Raw genomic sequence first — 7,525 nt, forward strand, 5'->3', positions numbered from 1 at the left:
CGCACCTTTCACAAACACGTGGGAAGGGAATAGAAGCATACCTTCTGGTAGGTCTTCATGCAGGCATTGCTGGAGGTACAGGAATCTGCGACCCTCCAGCTGGTGTGGTCCCTTCTAAACGTGGAACGGGCCCAGGTAACCCCCATTTGGGAACCTCTGTTTCTGGTTTCTCTCTTTGCTTTTCTGTGTGCAGCATAATTCTGTACTAGAAAAGGGATTCGTATCCTCAGCCAAATATTTAGGTATCTTGTATCCCCTCAAACAGGAAATACACACCTGGATATTCTGGATATCAGTGATTCTTCCTCTAGAACCATGGGGAGTTTGATTTTTGCTTAGCTTTACTGGTTTCAAAATCTTGGACACCATTTTAACTGGGAATAATAATCACTGTCTGTTCTAGAGTAATTCTGAATATTGATTATTCAATTGCAAGAAAAAAAACCCACTGAGTGGGGCCCTGAACCCATTTATTGCTGTGTGCATTAGGACACGCCTTGGTATTGCTGCTACTTCAAAAGACTGATCAGGCAGCCGGTGGGATGCTCAATGGCCGTAAGCAAACGCTTGTCTGCAATAAGCAGCGATAAGGTGTGCTTCTGGCCCTCCCCTTCCCCTGGAGGTGCAGCAAGTCAGCTTGTTGCCTGCTAGATATAAACCTGTTCAATTATACCAGTCACAGAAATGCTTTTTTAAATCTTTACTTATTTAGGACTGGTGGGAATGTGACGTGTTCTGGCACTGCCACATAGCTGAAACCCGAGGCCCCCGCCTGCTCCTCTACGAAGGCTGAGGAGCAAGATGTATCAACGCGGCCGTATCATCTTCGTGCCTGAGGCTGCCTATCACGGCAGCTTTCTGACTGCTTGGGCACTGCCTCAGCAGACCAGGCTCAGGGGAGGAGGAGTGTAGATCAGGCTCCTTTGCATTTGATTTTAATTTGTCTTGTTCCTCTAGGACATGCGATGATTACCATTTATAGTTAAAGCAAGGCAACAACTTTCAAATCAAGCTTCCTAACATGCAAGAATCTAAGCAAAAAACCCCCAACAAACCCACAACCAAAAAACTAACTCTTTGTGGATCTAGAAGCAATCCTTGATTCCAAAATCCTACTACAAAGGTGTTAATCTACTGTTTGACAAGATATCAAGTGATTTGTGGAGGTACAGATCCCTTTATCTCCTAGGTAACTTAATTTACTGAAACGAGGAAATTAGCTCTCTGCTAACTCCAGTAACACTGCTATTTATGGCTGTACTATCTGCAAGGGGTCATTAGCGATTTCTGATTCTGAGCTGTTCAGAGGGAAAGGGGCAGACTAACATGAGTTTGCCAGAAAACTAATGACAACTGGCATAGCACACAAGGACACACCGTGCTGCTGGGCACTTTCAGGGTTTAAATTCCCAAGTGCATCTAAAACCAGAAGTAATCCTCAGTAATTAATGCATTATTTTCTTTCACATCAGGGCATTGAGAACTTTTAAAATTGAAGTGCTGAAAAATGCACCAGGTGAGATATTTGAAAGATGAGGGTATATAACCTGGCTTTTAGCATCAGGTGAACCAGATGCATCCTGTTCAAGTTGGGTTCTTGCTGAAGCATAATGAAGGCATGCTTACAGGCTGAGTATTTGTCCCATGGAAATGAAAAGCACCGAGTGCATCACAGGCATTATTATATACATAAGGGTTTGCATAGTTTGAGTGACTGGATTATTCCTTCTGTTCCTCCGGATGCAAAGGGTGCAGGACACCCAAGAAGGATAGAAAGGAAGATATTCCACCTCTTCATCTCATCTCCAGATAGCAGTGAAAGCCTTTTAAACATGTACTTTTTGTAAATTAGCTTCTATGCACATGGGTGCTGCTCATTTCCCAAAGCTCCCTCAGGCAAGTGCTGGCTGGGCTAGTGGACAAAACCCCTGCATGTGCAGGTTTTCAGATATGCATCCCAGGGAGTCAGTATTGGCATAGGAAGAGCAAGAGATAATAAAGGAGGTTTTGACTTTTTTTTTTCTAATATTCGAGAAGCCAGAGACAGAGTAGAGCTGAATCAATCATTTTGTAAAGAAATTTTAGCAAGATAAACTAATGTTTTTACTTCTTGCTTACCCAAAGCACTGAAATAGATTTTAAAGTTGTCTCTGTCTCTTGTAGGTTCTTCAAGAGTACAGCATCAACAAAACTGAAGAGTTATCCAACATTTTGGAATACTATGATAAAACTTTGTCTTCAAAAATATCCTGTAATGATTTTCTGCAGGCATCCGCACAGTGGGATTTGTTCAAATGCAGGAAACTGTAGATGAAGACAGTGACTTATTTATAATTTCAAATTTCAAACTAATAAATTAATTGAGTATGGCTTTTTTATATCTATTCATTAGAAAATTCAAAATACTTTAGAATTCTGACAGTGGTCCTGTGTTGTGGATTAAATCTACATAGTGAGGGAATTAATTTTGCATAATCCATTTATCAAAAAAGAAAAAGACAATAATTAACATTGTCAAGATAATGCTTCCTAAGACGACTCCAAAAGCTATTTTAAGGAAATTCTTTTTTTAATTTTACACACTTTATTAATGACATACTCTTAACTTCAGTAAAAGGTTTAGAAGTAAATTCAATAGTGTCTTGTAATACGTTAGCCTTCATTATTCAAAAAAATCTTCCTATTTCTTGGTGCATCTTTTTCCTCCACTTGCAGCACCATATGTGTATTGTCAGAGGCATGTTAACACAGACCAGCCATTGAAATCTGAGCAGATGCCAACTGTGTGTGAACACCACACCTTTCTTTGTTAAAGCCGTTCTTCTACATCCTTCAGCACAGTTTAGGAAAGAAGCTACTTTACCAATAAGCATTGGCTTCTTAACTGCAGAGAAATATTTCCAGTGTTAGCCATGAGGTCTATTTTTAATGGTACTATATATATTTTTATATTTTTAAAAATGTATATATTTAAAAAACAGTAAATTGCTATTAAAACCTCTGTTTAAATTTCCCAGCTCTGGAAAAATTCTGTTTGGATATCTTCTGAGGTACTTAGACCTCAGCAAGGAAATGAAAAGATAATTGTTTGACTGTTGAACTCTTGTGATAATTAAAGGATAATGTGATCAACAGAGCCTGCTTCCTGGGATTATATCAACAATTAAACACTTATCTGCTCTGAAGAACTGTTAGATAAATATTTCACTCTCTGGTTCCTGGACTAGTTTTCATCAGTACACCAAAAAGCCCTGTCCTCATCACCTAATGTGATATCTTTCTTTCTCTCAAGCAACATATAAAGTCAACAAAAATTAATAATAATAATAGGAAAGTTATGGGTGTACAAATTCATAAAAAAGAGAGCAAGTTATGAGGGTACAAACACACATGCACACACATGTATATAATGGAAGTCTTTAGAATGGGAAAGGGTAGAGGAACATAATCTTGTTTTTCTTATCTATTGAATGTGTGAGCCATTGCAACAAATCTGAAAGATAGCCAGTGCAGAACACTTTAATGCATATTTTTTTCCTGAGAAAATGTTTCTTTACATTTTGAGCTTTCCAGGAGATATTTTGAAGACTTTGAGTAAAAAGCATTGGAGAGATTTCAGGTTGGATTCTGTATTGTTTCTGTTTTAGCTTTTAAGGTTTGTGTAAGTTGTACTCTACTATAAGGTAAATACATTTGGAATTGGGTATATTTGAAATAGTAGCAGGAAAAAATGCTTGCTAGACTTTTTCCCAAAAAACCTGATGGCTATCTGCATGACCCTGAAATTGTGCTTAGATATTTGATTAACAGAGGAGACGAACTGCCATTACTGAAGAATGTTCTCTCATACAAAATCAATACAAAAATTCCTAGTCCAATAATATGAAACAGTGGGTTTAAGAACATGTGTACACGTATCAGCAAGTGACTAAAAAAGGGTGGTCCTTATGCAGTTGCCTGAAGACAGGCATGAGCTATTCCCTGCCAGCCACCCTGGCAGGTCCGGTGCTGGCACCGGCCAGCCCCACAGCAGTGTCTCCAGTGCTGGAAGGCATCTCAAGCTGCAATAGATAACTGTGCTTCAGCAACTGAGCTGAGCCCGAGTGGGGTTCAGTTTAGCCCCACTTAAGATCCAATTAGCCTATTTTTGTTTAATGTCACCCCTGTTACTGGTATGAAGGCTCAAACCGTTCTATTCCTTAATCGCAACTTCTTTCCTCCTTCCCAGTGAGGTGCAACGTGCCTGATTTAATTTCTGTTACTATTTCATACAGTTTATGTACTGAATTATTCATTCATATTAATTAAAGAATTAATTGCTATTTGCAATATCTGAGATTACAACACAAATATTACATTAATTATTTTTTAAATAGTGGATTTCACTGTACTGATCTGAGAAGAAAAAAATAAACTACTTCAGTGATTATTCAGGTGGTTGTTTTTCAAAATCTCCTATATCTCCTGTTTGATAATAGAGTCCAATTTTATATCAAATATAGTAAGATTTCCATCCCTGCACTGGTTTCTGGCATAGAGCACAGCTATTGTGGATGCAGGGATCAGGGATGCAGGTGTTGTGTCCCTTGCTTGGCCATTTTCAAGATGCCCACCATCTTCAGGAGAGGTGATGTGGCAAGGAGAGATGTGTCTAGATTTCCTGACACATTCTGCCAGAGGATTTTTCATTATTTCGACTGGCAGGAGTATCACATTCAAGAACTCCGAAGGGATTAAAGAACAATCTTTTCGCTGTGCAAACAAATCAAATCATGCTGGGTTCTTTTAGTGAGTTCTTAAAGGCAGGGATGGCACTCACCAACCATTTATCCAACCTCAAAAAAAAAACAAAAAACAAAAACAGCCAACCCTAAACTGAATTTCAACTGTCAACGCTTTGAAATAACCAAGGTAATTTTTCATACTAAAATTGCAAACTGCTGGATGGATAGACTTTGTAATAGAATAGGGCTTTGGTTTTTTGCAGCCGTTCCCCTTAACCAGGGTCTGCCACTCAGCCAGGAGGGGCTGGCAGAGACCCCCCCATGTTTCCACTCTAAGGTGGATAATGCCAGCAGGATTGAGCATTATCCCAGGGCAATGGTCTCCCGTGGCTGTACGTAAACGCTGCAGCAAAGCTGAGGCAGTTATGAGAATAAGAATGTCAACGCAAAGCTCGAAATTTCATTTCCAAGTGGAGGCCAGCGATCCCGTGTCTGTTCCGGCAGGATCACGGCTCGCCCTGGCAGCCCGGGGGTGGCAGGGCAGGCGCTGGGGTCCCCCCACCTCGGCAAGAGGCGAAGAGCCCAGCACCTCGGGGGGATTTTGGCAGCATGGGTCCCCGCTAGTGCTCCCTGCAAGGCAGCATCTGCCGCCACCAAAACACCACAGCAGGCGACAGCCCCCTCACTGCCCCTTCTGGCCGCCAAGCCGCAGGGAGCCATCACTGGCTGTTCCCTCCAGACGTGCTTCTTCTGGACTCAGGAGAGAAAAGCCCCCAAGCATGGTGTCTCACCCGCTCCCCGAGGGCCCCGCAGCGGCATCGGGAAGGGAGGCCTGGCCCGCCATGCGGAGGGGCTGGGGCACGACCTCCCAGCTGTGGCCTGGCCCTCGGGCACCCGCAGGGTGTGAAGGGAGGCCAAGCACACCCCGCCATCAGGGGACACCGCTGCTTCCAGCAACCTCTCCAGCAGAGCCTGGAGAGCAGCAGCCGAGGATCCCTGGGGGATAACTGCTGCAGGCAACAACCTGCTCCCTGCAAGAGCAGCGCCAAGTGCCTCCATGCACCCTCAGCGTTTCCCAGATGCTCTGTCCCCAAAACTGGCAGTCCCTGTGACTGCTATGTGCCTCTCCTGAGCTGGAGACAAAAGGTCTGCTAAGGCTAAAGAAAAACAGGTCCTTCAGCAGCATTTTAACATTGTTGTACATCGTATTTCCTTCACTCCAAAGGAGAAATAGCTAACAGAAGGCTGAAGCCACTAACAAACCTGCTGCTGCACAGGAGCCTCACACCACTGCCCAGCCACCCACCACCAGCCCCCTCTTGTTTCCCCACTTGCACAGCCAAGTTCTGCTCACTGCCACGTCCCACAGCAAAGCAGCCACTTGCCCACAGCAGCACCTCTAACCAGGGCTGGAGAGTGGGTATCTCCAGCTTGCCTCTGCCAAAGTACACGCTTTGGTCAGAAAAACTCTTTTACAGAAAGAAAAGGCCACAAAGAAATGCTCAGTGGCGCAGGCCACTCAGCATTGACCACTGGCATGGGGAGAAGCCCCTCAGAGCTGCAGCCTGCCCAGAGAGACCAGGTTACCACCAGCAGCACCTACCTGTATGACTCCACACCACAAGAAGGCTCGCACCAGCCAAGCGCCACAGAGCATCCAGGCAATCAAAATAAAATTTAAATAACCCTCAGTACACAGAAAGTGAGCTTCATGTAAAATCAGACTATAGAAGAAGAAACACTGCCTGTCCCTGGATTTTCTTCCTCACCCATCTTTCTTTTCAGGTTTTTCTTGCTTTGAAGCCCCTATAAATATGGACGCTCACCAGTAACATGTGCTGCTCATTAGCACATCCTCAAGCCCACCTGAGCTACTTGGCCCCTTCAAATCGCCTGCCCTGAGGCCAGCCTGCTGCTATTGCCAAGAAACAGGGGCTTGCTGGGGGAGGGGGAAGCTCCAGGGGAGCCCTTTTAGAGCAGGGCACAAAAGCTGTTTGCTAGAAGCATGAGGAAGCAGGACAAGGGAAATGAAAGATGGGAATCAGTCAGAGCAAGGGAAGGAAGAAGAGGTTTGTAGACTGTACCAGCTATTTCTATCCTAGGGCTTGGCATGGAGCCTGTGAGAGCAGAAATAGAGTTTCTGTACTCAAAGGATGAAGAAGTAGGGAAGAGCAGAGAGAGGGCTGAGGCTAGGCAAAAGGGCAGAAGAGAAAGGAAAGAAGGAAGCAATTCATATGGGCCATCTTTTGCATCGGCAACTGGCATGAAGCCTGCAAGGCTAGAAATAGATCACACTTAAGAAAAAAAAATTGAACTTCTTCAGAATTCAGTCATTTGTTTGATTAAGGCATTACTGTGTGAAGTGCTTATGTCTCTGTGCAATTACTGTTTTTATCTGGATGATATGCAGCAGGTCGTGAGCAGTAAGGGATGTTCCAAACACAGGAAAATGAAAATCAGATTTTAAAAAAATCCATTTTCTAAAAAATAATTTTCTTCTGGTTTTGAATTTTTCTATGCAAAAGGCTGTCATGCATTATTATGCTGTGAAAAGAGTCATAAAAAGAATTTTGTATTATATCAATACTTAAAATATGCAAATATGATGTCTTCACAACGCCCCAAAATTATGCTTGGCATGAATTCTTAGCAACAATACAAATATCATCATCTTCAAATAAGCAGGTATAACATGCTGCTCAAATAGCTGTAAAAACAACCTCATCACTGCTCTGAGAGCATCATGATTTCATCTTTGATGTGGGTAGATTTTAAGTAGGAAAGGGAAGAAAGTTGTCTTA

At 42.9% G+C, this 7,525-nt stretch overlaps 1 long non-coding RNA gene across 4 annotated transcripts in view; it reads left to right on the forward strand.

Moving 5' to 3' along the window:
* The window catches only part of LOC121089566, a 119,875-nt gene extending 115,544 nt beyond the window's left edge, over positions 1-4,331 (forward strand). For all 4 annotated transcript variants that reach the window (XR_005828257.1, XR_005828259.1, XR_005828258.1 and 1 more), the window contains one exon: positions 2,164-4,331. This is a non-coding gene — a long non-coding RNA (uncharacterized LOC121089566). The remainder of the gene's footprint in view (positions 1-2,163) is intronic.
* Positions 4,332-7,525: the final 3,194 nt, after the last annotated feature.

Source organism: Falco naumanni, chromosome 5 (genome assembly GCF_017639655.2).
Source record: "Falco naumanni isolate bFalNau1 chromosome 5, bFalNau1.pat, whole genome shotgun sequence".
Lineage (NCBI taxonomy): Eukaryota > Metazoa > Chordata > Aves > Falconiformes > Falconidae > Falco > Falco naumanni.